This window comes from Gossypium arboreum, chromosome 2, assembly GCF_025698485.1.
Source record: "Gossypium arboreum isolate Shixiya-1 chromosome 2, ASM2569848v2, whole genome shotgun sequence".
Classification (NCBI taxonomy): Eukaryota; Viridiplantae; Streptophyta; class Magnoliopsida; order Malvales; family Malvaceae; genus Gossypium; species Gossypium arboreum.
Window position 1 is genome coordinate 6671013 of NC_069071.1, and position 14226 is coordinate 6685238.

Consider the following 14226-nt stretch of genomic DNA (forward strand, 5'->3'; position numbering starts at 1 on the left):
GCTTAAGTTGTTAATTTCGTATTCTGAGAAAAAGCTCACATGTATTCAATTGATGATTAGTTATTTTTCCAGTTAGGTAATTTATAAAGTTAATATTGATTCTAACCGTTTCTTTTTCAGCCTTAATCTACACCTTTAACCCAAGGCCCCATTACAACCCTTCAAAGACCTTTTGATTTGTGTATCATCTCATTTATAGTGGTGGAGACTTGATTTTCATGCAAGCCTATGGTAATAACTTTTCATGTTTGACTAGTGAGTGCTTAATTTGAACCTTAAACACATTGAGTGATTTGAGTGAACCTTTAGTGAGGATGTCAATCATTGTCAATTTTGGAATCAAAGATAATTACTTAGATAAAGGGGGATGCCTATAATTTTATGATTAAAATGCCCGATTTGGACTATTTGAAACTTTAATGCTCTTTTAGTTAAATTTTCAATGCATGACTACTTGTGAATTATTTCGAAACATTATTGATGAGAATTATAAGTTGAGAAGAATCTATTTTGATCGTGAGTTGAGGATTTTGCTTGAGGACAAGCAAACGCTTAAGTGTAGGGGTATTTGATAAGTCGTAATTTATACATATTTTTATCCCATGCTTAGCATATTTTTGGATTATTTATCATTAGATTTATGGAATTTGATGCTCCTAATCGTTTAATTTCATGTTTTATACTTAGGTGGGTATAGGAGAGTAAAAGGAGCGAGAAACGGGCCAAAAATGGAGAAAATGGGTCAACGTGAGAAATCGACACGGCCTAGACTTCCTTACACGGGTAGACCACACACCCGTGTCTATTCAACAGACTCTAACACGGTTTGAAGCACTTGCACACGGGCGTGTCCCTGTCGAGCCCAAGTTTAGTTCTATTCGGAAAAGGCCACCTTTGAGGGTTTAAAAGCATCCTAAAGCCTATTTAAACATCCTAGAGGAGGCACTTAAGGGACACACGGAGTAGGAGGCAGGGAATTACTCAAAGAAAACCGATTGATCCATATCAGAAGTTGGATTCTCCTTTAAGACTGAAGAGCTCCCTTCAATTTACTTCGAGATTTTTGGGTTTCTTTATGTTTTGTTATCATTATTCTTCTGAGATGTTTTCTTTTACACATATGAATAAATCCCCTAAATACTTAAGGGGAATGAAACCTAAGATGGATCTTGTTATTATTTTCTGAATTATATAATAAATACTTGATTTGTTATTAATTATGTGTTCTTAATTCTTGCTTTAATATTCCAGGATATTGATTCAAGTATTGATGTGCTTATTCAGAGGAGCAAAAGTCCCTATCTAAGAGTAGATCTAGCATAATTAAGCGGAGTTGATTGCACCCCTAGAAATAGGGCGACATAAATCTGCCGGATTAGGGTCAAACCTAATAAGGGAATCCATAGATACAGTTAATGCAACACTAGGGGTTTTAATTAGAAAGAGATTTCAATTAATCAACCTAGGGTTAGACGTTGTTAGTCTCGAGAGAGATAATAGTATAAATTAAGGATTTCTATGGATCAAGTCAAGTGAATAAATCATCTAATTCAGAGTCAAATAACAAGTGAAGTCTAGGTGGATTTTTCCTTGGGTATTGTCTAAGTCAATCAGTTTTCCCAAAAGTATTTCCCTAATTTACTTCCTGTGCATTCTTAGTTTAGTTAATTAGTTTAGAAAAACCAACCCTCATTATTTTTAGGCTAGATAAAAAAAAGAAAGTTAATACTAGTACTTTTAGTTCCTGTGGGTTTGATATTCCGGTCTTGCTATAAGCTATACTACTGTTCGATGGTGCGCTTGCCTTTATCGTGATAATAGTTAGTTTTCAAGATCGATCAGTCATAAATATAAAACTTATCACGAGATATCACATCAGTTACTTAAGGAACTTTTGGGAAATAATGAAAACCCTCTAATTACGATTCTAGATTCTATTTCGAATATAAACCAACAAAGCATCATTAACATAAAAAGCATTGTCGTAGTGGGAGGGTCTCCAAAAGGCTTGATTTCTTCATAAGTGGCAAGTGTGTTTTTAACATGGAAATCATTGAACTCGAAGAGGATGACTGTAACACCCAAAACCCAGCATGGGCGTTATGACTGAATTTGGAGAAATTGCATCGACTCATTTGGAAAACTGATAACAGTAAGTGTTTAGCAAATACGAATATGGAAAACAATTATTAAAAAGCTTTTTGTTCATTTACAAAAAACACTTAAGAATTTACTTCATTTGTAGAGGAAAATATTGTTTGGAGTTTTATTTTAAAAAACCAAAATCCATTTTGTCGACTTAAGTGATTTTGTAGTTTCATGTTTTAAAATATCAATTATCGAAAAATTAAACAAAAACCCAAAACAAGTTCCGAAACAAATTACAAACCCAAAAGTCCAAAACAAATAAGTACGAAAATCACCATATTTACATTAGGTGCGAAAACAATCTGAGCTGCCACATGCCGTTCGGTCCTAAGTCAAAGAATTACTTGAAAGGTCAAAGATAACAGAAAGAGGTGAGCCATAAAGCTCAGTGTATAACAAAACTCAAACAGAGATCATGCAAAAACACAATATACAAATCAGAGTATCTTAGATAATCTCATAACGATCATATAACTAGGACGGAGCCAATTAGAGTGTCTCAGAGAATTTCATAATGATAATATAACGGAATGGAGAATGCATGACGATGCCAATATGGTATTTTTAGGAAATTAGAATGCAGATTTTTTAGAAAACTTCCTACCCAACTCCGCTACACACTAGAAATAGAGTTCTCTCGTCCAACCAAATTACACCAATTAAGTCATCCCGAGTTGCCGATAATGATGACTTATCGAAATACAGTAAAACTGCCAGATGAGATGTATTTGATCAAGCCACTATGTTGTAGCCAAGTTTCCAGAATAGATGTATGTGGTTGAGCCACCATAATTGTAGACAAGCTGCTAGACAAAATTGTGATAAACCACCAAATACTGCAAATCAGTAAACTATCAGAAACTTCCTCCTTTCACATCATCCCAAACCTCATGTAATATGTTATGGCATGTATAAACAGAATCAGAATAATAAGCATGTAGAACATGCTTGCGTGTGAAAATATAAAGTAGAAGACATAGAAGTCCATGCTTTGCAAAATAGATTTATCAAATCTCAACAAATCATATCAGTTTTTCCATGAAGTCACGTACACGGTTTTATAACAGAATTAGTATTAAACAAATTAACATAGTACCACACAACGTACCATAAAAATTAACAGAACACAGATCAAAACTGAATAATTGCATGCCTTAAACACATCCCAAACAAAAGCACATTATACGCTAACAGATCATACTTACTTAGCTTGTATTATATTAGACATACGTACAGGTAACAAATTATACACTAACAGATCATCAGATACTGAGTTTTATAACTTAATCTAGATCATACAGGCCTTACGAAAGGCCTACATTTGACCCAGACGATGTTTATGGCCTTAGGAAAAATTTTAGAATTTTGACTCATACGCTCGTGTAGCCTTACACGACTTACATGTCTAGCCCGTATAGCTCACACAGTTTGGCACACAACCATATGACCCAAGTCAGTACCTCACACAGCCTAGCACATGTTTTAGCACATGTCTGTGTGGCTTAAGCTAGAGGGTTACATGGTTTGGCACACTACCTAACACACACCCGTGTGACTCAAGTCAGATAGTTTCACGGTTTGGTACACGTCCTAGCACATGCCTGTGTGACTCAACGCAGTACCACACACAAGGCCTACCATACGACTTGACACATGATCGTGTGGCATCAATAGTCCTGATTTTGACTTTCTCTGTTTATTGATTTCTTGGGTTTTCGTTACACACCTGGTTGACGTATAAGCAACAAATAATGATCCTTGAATCGGCAAATGAATTAGTAAATATACAATTCCTAAATTGTTGGAGGAATGTTAAACTTCACTTGATCCTTTTCGACACTACAAATTGAACCAAGAAAGAGAAGTCAAACCTCGTAAAGAATCAATTTAACGTAAGATAGAAAAAGAAAAAAAAATATTTTAAGGAGAAGAAAGCAAACAAAGAGGAAGGTAATGAAGAGGAAATGACAGAAACAAACTGGGAAATGAACGTGAAACAGTGGAAGATTTAGAAAAAAATAATTAACTTAAAAAAAACTCACAGGTAGCGTAAAAAAAGCATTTTCTTATCGCTTTTGCAAAAACTTGAACGCAAGACCAGAGGGTATATAGAAGCTTAACCATTAAACAATTAGGCTCATCCTTTTCAACAATTGAATGAAAATAATACTTATGCTAAATGCTCAAGAATAGGGGTTTAGAAAAAAGTAGCAACAATACAAAAGAAAGGGTTCGAGCCCAGAACCTTGCACACGCAAACACAACACTTAGCCACTAAACCAGATTATTTCACTTCTTATCATTTCACAATATTAACTCAAACTCAAGATGTAATCACTCTTGATTCCAATACCCTAATTTATTCTAACCCAATTTTTGGGTTGTTACAATGACCCTCTCACATGTGATAAAGCGATGCAAAGTGTTATTTCCAAGCTCTAGGAATTAGCTATGAAAGATGAAATGAATTTAATGAAATCTAATTTGGTGTGGGAACTTGTAGACTTACTGGAAGAAGAAAACTCATTGGGTATTAGTGGATCTATAAGAGGAAAAATACTTTAGAAAGAAAGGTTGAAACCTGTAAGGCTAAGCTTGTAACAAAAGGCTATACGTAGAAAGAAAGTATCAATTAGAAGGAAATCTTCTCTCTGCTAGGTATGCTCAAATCAATCCGCATTCTCTTATCCATTGCGACTGCTCTCGATTATGAGATCTGAAAAATGGATGTTAAAACAACATTTTAAAGCAATTATCTTGAAGAAAGCATCTATATGGTGTAACCTACTGATTATATAGTTAAACGAAACGAGCATAAAGTTTGCAAATTGTTAAGGTCCATATATGGACTTAAGTAGGCATCCTGCTCATGGAATCAAAGATTTAATCAAGCGACCAAAATTTTTGGATTTGAGCAAGACGTTAAAGAACCATGCGTTTATAAACATATTGCGGATGGAAAGTGTAACACCCCTTAACCCTTATCTATCGCCGAAACAGGGTTACAGAGCATTATCAAACTTTTCAGATCATATATGAATATTTCATACCATTTAATGAAAAATATTGTAAATAAATCATGTTGTTCCTTTTATGAGCCTTCGAGGCCCAAAATATGTGCTAGAAATAAATCGGGACAAAACCAGGTACTTAGAAAAATTTTCCAAAAACATAAAAAATTTTCAAAGAAATAGGGGACACGCGCCCGTATGGTCAGGCCGTGTGGCTCACACGGTCAAGATACACACCCGTGTCTCAGGCCGTGTGGGTATTCGAAATAGGAGCATACGGCCGTGTCTCAGCCCGTGTCCAAATTAAGGTATATTCTGACTTAAGTCACGCAACCAAGTCACACGCCCTTGTACTAGGCCGTGTGTCACACACGGATGAGAAACACGCCTGTGTCTCTGCCCGTATGAAAATACCTGAGCATTCTGTTTTGAAAATTTTAAGTTGCAGGGGACACATGGCCGAACCACACGCCCGTGTATTAGTCATGTGTATCACACGCCCGTGTGTCTGGCCGTGTGGACTCAAAATGAACCTTAAACAACAAGTTTACCATTCCCTACAATCTTATACACTAAGCAACTCAAAGGCCATTTATTCAACCAATTCAAAACACAATTAAACACATTCAAAACATGTCAAAATAGACATCCTAGGTGCCTAACCAATGTACCCTCAAAGTACTACAATTGTATTATCAAAACTATATCAATAAGACCTCATTCAAATCAAACCTGTAAACATGCCAATTTTAACCTATTTTGCCTATATTATACCAATTTGTATATCAATTTAAACATGTCATATTATGACCTCAAACATAAGCATATATTTATATATAACCAATCCAAAATTAACTTATAATCATATTTACAATCAATTCATAATATAATTAACATTTGGATGCCCTAGGTACATGCCGACACAAAAAGAAGTATACGTTACCATGTTTGAGATCGAGATCGTTGATGGATGTTGAATCGACAATCAACTCTTAATTACCTAGCCTGCGCACGGAAAACAAACCGTACACTGAGTATAAACTTAGTGGTATTTCTATAGTCCAAATAATTTAAAGACTAGATATTGCAATATTTATACATTTAATGATACCATAACATTAGTCATTCAATTAATTAATTTTCATAAACACTTCAATCATAACATATTCAATTTTCACCAACTGCTATTTCAAATATCATATTTACTATTCAAATAGCTTTTCACAATATAAATGCACAATTCATGTGCCTCATTTTCATTTTACATTCAATATTTTTCAATATCAATTTTAGTATCATTTCATACAATTATCCCAATTAACACGACTCGAACTCTGATGGATACACGGATCCAACCAAAACATATCAGTTTGGCACTCGGTGCCTCATCGGATAATTCGAAGTAATAAGTTGACACCCAGTGTCTCATCAGCTAAATCGAAGTAAATTGGCACCTAGTGCCTCATTGAATTAATCCGAAGTAATAGATTGACACCCAGTGTCTCATCGACTTGAGATCGAAGTAACCCCTGAACTCTTCTAATCCTACAGTATGCCAACTATATCCGACCCAGCCTGGTACAGTTAATAGGGTTTTATTTCCACATTTCAAAAACAATCAATATCCAATATCGACATTTCACATTAATCACAAATTCCTATAAATTCAATTCAATATCAAAATGCTAATTACTCACCTCAATCACTTACCATAAATATTAAATTAAAATATAGCAATTAATAATTAGATTCGGATTATAGAAATACAAACTAGAATTTTCGGGCTACTCCTCGTCAACTTTATCTTTTCCTTTCTTAGTCGAGGTTTCCGACACAACGTTAGCTACGGAATTAAAACAATTAAAATTCATCAATACAATACAATTCAATTTCACATTGAATATTTCAATTTTTACTCAACATTTGCCTAAATTCCAATTCAATCCCTATACCGAGACTAACTTTATTTCTCCACAATTAATTGTATATTTTCATTAAATTCCCACTTTAAACTAAATTTAACTCTCTAATTTCACTTAAATTCCTAAATTTTTAAATTTTTACAATTTGGTCCCTAATACTCAAAACTTATAATTTATTCTACAATTCAATCCTTTTCATTTCTAACTTAAAAATCTATCAATTTAGTCCCTAATAATCAAATTATTCAACATAGGCAACATTTAAAAATTTAATAATTTCTAAAATTTTAACATAGGTCAAGTAGTATTTAATATGGAGATTCTAAAACATAAAATTACAAGAAAATGGACTAAATTGACTAACCAATTTAGCTTTGAACCCTTGAAACCCTAGCTTTCTCCTTTTCTTTCTCTTTTCTTTTCTTTCCTTTTTCCTTTCTGCTTCGTTTTTTCTTGTTCTTTCTTGTTCTTTCTTTCTCTAATCTTTTCTTTTATTTATTCATTTTTATTGTTTAATTATTATAATAATATAATATAATATAATATAATATAATATAATATAATATAATATAATATAATATAATATAATATAATATAATATTTACTTAAATATTAAGTATACATATATTATTATATACATATGTATATTATTTGTACACATGTAATTACTATTACCATACACTTGTTAATTAAGGCTTAATTGCTTATTTAGTCCCTTTACTTTTCTTTAGTCTACAATTCAACCTTTACCCTATATACAATTTAGTCTTTTTACCTAATTGCTCTTTATTTAAGCTAATTCACCTAACCAAAACCAAATTAATTACACAACTAACTTCGTAAATATTTATTTATAAATATTTACGAAATCATTTTACGAAAATGGAGACCTGAACATACACTTTTTGATTACCCGTGACTATCGGGTCATTACAGAAAGATGGTTTTTCTAGTTCTTTATGTCGATGACATACTACTCATCGAGAATGATGTAGGGACATTATCATCAATTAAATTATGGTTGACCCAATAATTTAGCATGAAAAATTTGGGTATGCTCTAAGAATTTGAATCATTATGGATCAAAAGAACAAAGTGATAGCTTTATTCCAAGCTTCATACATAGATAAGATATTTGAATGTTTTTTAGTGGCTGACTCAAAGAAGGGAACATGTCCTTGTGTTTCGGGCTTTCATCGTTCTTTAGAGGATTGTCTAAAAATAGTAGGAAAAAAATCATATGAGATAGGTTCCTTATGTTGAAAAAAATTTTATTTAAAAAATTGTTTTCTTGCAAAGCAGAAAATAAAAAAATTTGAAAACTGACCAAGTTTGTGATATTTATAACAATAAATCCTATATCGAAATCGTACATGTGTTTTCAGATAGATGGATCCTTGTTGTTCCCAGCTTTCAACCAAATGATCTTTTCCGCTATTCTCGTACCATGAATTGGTCGAGTGTGGGCTCAATCAAATCGAATCAAACACTGAAACTAGAAATAGTTTTCTTTTTTGGAGGGTGAAAACAAAAATTTTCTTCTCAAATAGAAACCAAAAGAATCATTATTCTGGAAAATATATTTAATTATTAGATAATAAAAGTCTCTTTATTTTCGAACAGAATAACGATATCTTAAAGTTGTGTTAATAGCCCTACCAGTGCCATTTATTTATAGAGAGAAAAGGTAGAAACCTTGTTGAATTAGAAAAGTTTATTTCAAATAGAAAAACGCTCCCTACTTAGAGTAAGATTAGGGTGGGTGACACACCCCTAGTATTCCTACTAGTTTTGTCGCCCTTTCATATTCCATGAGGGGATTTTGGGCCTCTCTTACATCGGGTCAAATTACGAGTATTTCCTGGACTTTTTGACCCAGTACTTTGTAATCTGATCCAACTCGATTCTGTTTTTCTATTTCCTAAATTAAACTTTAATGTTTATAATTAAACAATTTTCTCATCCTAATTTTACCTCTAATAAAATTGTGATAATTTTATCCCTGATACAATTTTCAAGAAAATATATTTAATATTTCACCATGTAACTTGTTCACTATGATCTTATGGTTTATTTTCATTTTCGAGCTTTAAAATAGCTCAAAAACATAAACTCAATCTTCCGATCATTTCTGAGAATTCTTTGTTCATTTCTAAATGAATTCATTTTTCATTTTCATTTTCGTTTGCATTTTCATTTCCATTTTGAGAAAATCACGTTCATTTCTTAATGATTCAATTTTCTCCATTTTCATTTTCATTTTCATTTTGGAGACTACCATAAACATTTCCTGAATGTTACTCTCCACTTCTATTCATTCTGTTCATTTTGATTCAACATGCAATCCATTTCTAGTTTCAATGAGCTAGCGGAGAGACCGATTGGATATATACAATTGAGGCTCAAATGATTTATAATTAAGTTTCAGCTTTTCGCTTATTAATTATAAACTCATTTTGTCATGGTGTCATTCCACTGTAGTATCGTGACTGAGCTCTCCCTAATGTCATACCATTACGAAAGCAACTCGATTAGTGCTCATCCAATGATATTGTCATAAGTGTGTTACCCTGATAATATATCCTTAATCTCTTTGGGATAACATTCTTTCTCCTGATATGATCCTATTTTATCTCATAGTAACCATGACATCTTCCTTTATGAAAAGTCAATTACTATCAAATAGTAATCAAGTTCATCACAAAGACGAATGGCTCGTGGACACGTTCACTTTTCATCAACCATGTAATGCCAATAAGAGGATATCATTTACTCATGTCTCGAGCTATGAATTCAACTATTGTGAATGATGCTACATACTACAGAAGTCATACACCCAACGCACCAGCTCTTGATTCTTTATATATTCAAACTTAGGTTTTTACTTAATCAAAATGTACGACTCATACATATATAGTTTGTCATCCACTCAAGATTTAAGTATACCACACTATGAATGTCACAAATGAATAAATCCATTAACAAATTTAGGATCTATTCTTCTTGGGTCTTGTCCATTGTTCTGTCAGTCTAATCAGTCACATCTATGTCTCTATCTTCTCAAAGTCATCCGCTCTAACACCCAAGATAAAACATGATTTAATAGACGACATATTAGTCTTTCAATTAGTTTACTCATTTCTAATTTGACTAAGGACATTTTTAGGTTCATCTATTAATACAATTTATCTTTCTGTATTACAATTTGACCATGTAATATAGCTTAGTATTAGTTTAAACGTTAAACAACCGATAAGCAGCATTTGCTTCCATTTTGCTTTGCGTGCAAAAACTATACGAGGACAATCATGCAAATTATATAATCCATGAATTTGTTTTATTATTCAACATGTTCAAAAAAATTATAAGTTTACTACATTCACGGCGCCAGATTCAACACTTTATGTTTCGGCAGTAGGAAGTCACATGTATGTTATGTTATGCACATGTCTAGATATCTATTATGATGTAGGAATGGTAAGTTGATATCAAGTGAATCTCAATCCAAGACATTGGCAAGCATTTAAAGATATACTTAAGTATTTATGGAGAGCTAGAGATCATTTGCTTGTATATTCCATAAGAGATTTAACTCTTACTAGATATATGGATTTGACTTTCAAATGTGTTGTCATTTGAGGAAATCAACACCGGGTTGTATTTTTGTCTTAGGCAGTAGGTCCACAGTGTGAAGAAGTATCAAGCATTGTCATATTACTTACTCAACTATGAAGGCCAAATATGTGGCTACTTCTAAGGCAACAAAAGAAGCAATCTAGCTTCAGAAGTTTTTTGTAGATCTTGAAGTCATTCCTAGTATAGAGATATAACAATGTATGTAAAAATAGTGAGGCAATTACTAATACCAAGGAAACAAGAAATTATAAATGGACAAAACATATTGATCAAAACTATCATATTATTCGAGAGGCAGTGGCTGACGAAATTGTCGATGTAGTTAAAATTGCATCTGAGGACAACATTATGAATTCGTTGACCAAGGCACTGGTGGTTAGGAGTTTTGAGAAACATGTAAAAGTACGGGAATGTGAAATATGGTACATCTACTTTACTAGGAAAAGTAAGAGATTGTTAGGATCCAGTGCCCTAAGTGTAGTTTATTCGTCATTTATACTTGTAATATTTCGAATAAATTACTTTAAATAAAATTTCATTATTCACATTAATATCTTTTGTATTTTTCCTCAAAGGTTTTTGCATACAAAGCAAAATATAAGCAAATATTGACTCATTAATTACTTAAAATTTAACTAATACTAAGTTGAATTATATAGTCGGATCGTAATATGAAAAAACAACTTGTATTAGTAGGTAATCTAAAAGGTCCACAGTTTGATTAATCAAAATTGAGCAAATTGGTCAAAGGATTATTATGTCGTCTAGTAAGTCTAAATGGGGACATACCTTATCTTGGGTATCGGCATGATTTACTCTCAAAAGATAAAGATATAAGCGTGATTGTCTGGATTCACAATACATCGGATATGGCCTAAATTGAATTAATCCTAAATCTATTTATGGATTAATTCGCTTGTGACGTTCATAGTGTGGCTTACCTCAATCATGAATAGTGTGGCTTACCTCAATCATGAATAAGTAACTGATTATGTGTGCGTGACTCATATACTAGGATGTATTAAAAGTCTAAGTTCAAATAACTAAAAAGCTGAAAACTAGTACGTATATGACTTCTTTATGGTATAACTTCATTTATAATAGTGGAATTCATAACCCAATAAAGAGTAAATGATATCTTATCATTGACATTACATGATAGATGGAAAAATAATGTGGCCACGGGTCATTTGTTTAGGACAAATGATTTAATTACTATTTGTTAGTAATTTATTTTTCATGAAGGAAGATATAACGGTTACCATGAAATAAAATAGGACTATATTGAATGAATAGATTTAACCCAAAGAGATTGAGGATATCCTATGAGGGTAACACACTTATGACAAGATCATTGGACAATCACTTATTAAGTACTTTCGTAATGATATATAATAATGGAGAGTTCAATCATGTTACTTTGTGGAATGAATCCAAGATTAAATAATGTTATAATTAATAGACAAAGAGTGGGAACTTAATTACAAATTATTTTAGTCATAATTATATATTTTCAATTAACCCATCCGTTAGCTTAATATAACCCAAAATAGATTGCATGTAGAATCAATAATATCGAATGAATGAAAATGATGATTAAAATAAAAGATTGTTTGTATCACTATCTACAAAGTGAATACGATTTCTTGCTAAGTACAAAGATAACTTAGAAATTAAATTAGTTTCTTTGAATTATTATTATATTGATTACAATTAACTAACTGAAGTTTGAACTAAGAATTAAATTAATTAGTCATTATAGTTTTAATCAATGAGGAAATTAAATATATTTCCTTCCTCATAGATTTTAATATGGTAAAGTTCTTATGTCTTTAAAGGAATTAGAATTGGGTTGCAAAAATAATTTAATTGAATAAATAAATAAATTTAATTAATAAAAATTTTGGGAAACAGAAAAATAATTATTAGGTTGGATAAATTATAAGTGTTGATTAAAAATCCACATAACACATATAATTATACCCAATACACGAGATGGATCCAAAAACTCATCCCATGAGAGAGGGGTGGCAAACCCTAGTGCACAGTAGGGTTGCCACCGCCCCTAAGGAAATTATAATTTTTATTAAAATATTATTATTTAATTACCCTTTGTTCAAGTAAAAGTGTTGTATCTTTTCCCTATAAATAATAACTATGGAATGACCTAAAACTACACTTAACACAGACACAAGTTATTCATTGTTACCTTGTTAAAAAGTAGTGGTAATTTATTTGTAATAATAAATTCTATTTTCTGACAAGCTCAAAGTTTTTTATTTTCTGAACATTTTGTGCATTCGGTTCATTTTGTTAAAATGTTAATAACAGTTATCATTATGTGCATTCGGTTTGTTTTATTTGAGCTCACACTCAAAGCAATTTAGTATTTTATAATAGTGGAAAAGATCGTTTGGTAGAAAGCTAGAAAGGACTTAGACCACCTCGTACAAAGAACATATAATAATTTAATTTAAGATTTATTACTATAAATATCACATGGCTCAATTTTAAGAAAATTTTTAAACTTTCAAACATTTTTTTCTAAACTAATTTTTCCAACATTATAAACCTTGTACGTTAACATTGCTTTACTAGATGCCCAGGAGGATAACAAAATTGACAAATAATGGAATTTGAGCTCGAAAGAGAAAAGTTTGAGGCACCACGTCCATGATAACTCGATTTATGGCCTAAACTAAAGTTTTCATGGCTAGATTGATTTTCATTGTATTGTGAGCGACGAGTATAATTGACAGTGATTGAATGGTGATCAGATTCTGGGTTTTACCCAGCTTCATAGTCAACAAGCTTGTCATGTAACTCAAATGAAATCGAGGTGTCATGGGCACATATGGTTGTCGTTATTCAACGAAACTCAGATCCTACACCATTTATAACATAAACAATTAAAGCTAACTCATCTGTAGTGGATTTAATGATATGCAAATACTCAGTGATGGATTTGAATCTTCTGGCAGTGCCTAGTGTCTCCTTTTATCTCGTGTATTATTCTAAATTAATATTTCTTATTTATATGTCAACAGATTTATCAATCACATTAATCTTGAATTCGATATTTAAATAATTTTTACTCGTACAATTTGGGGTTTTTAAAGAAGTGTGCAAAAAAATTCTTAAAAGGTAAAACATTATCATGTGTATTGATACGTGATATTCGAAACAGGTTTTAAAGATTTATAAATAAAACGTTCTTGAGACTAACTTTTTATCACGATTAAGGCAAGTGTACTTATCGAACAGTAGTATAATTCAGCAAGACCGGATTGTTGAACCCAAAGGAACTACGAGTACTAGTATTTACTTTCTTTTTATTATCTAGCCTAAAATTTAAGAGGTTTGGTTGTCTAAACTAATTACTAACTAAGAATGCATAGAAAGAAAAACTTGGGACAATACTTTTGGGAAATTCGATGATTGAGACAATACCTAATGACAAATCCACCTAGACTTCACTTGTTATTTGACTCTGAATCAGACTATTTATT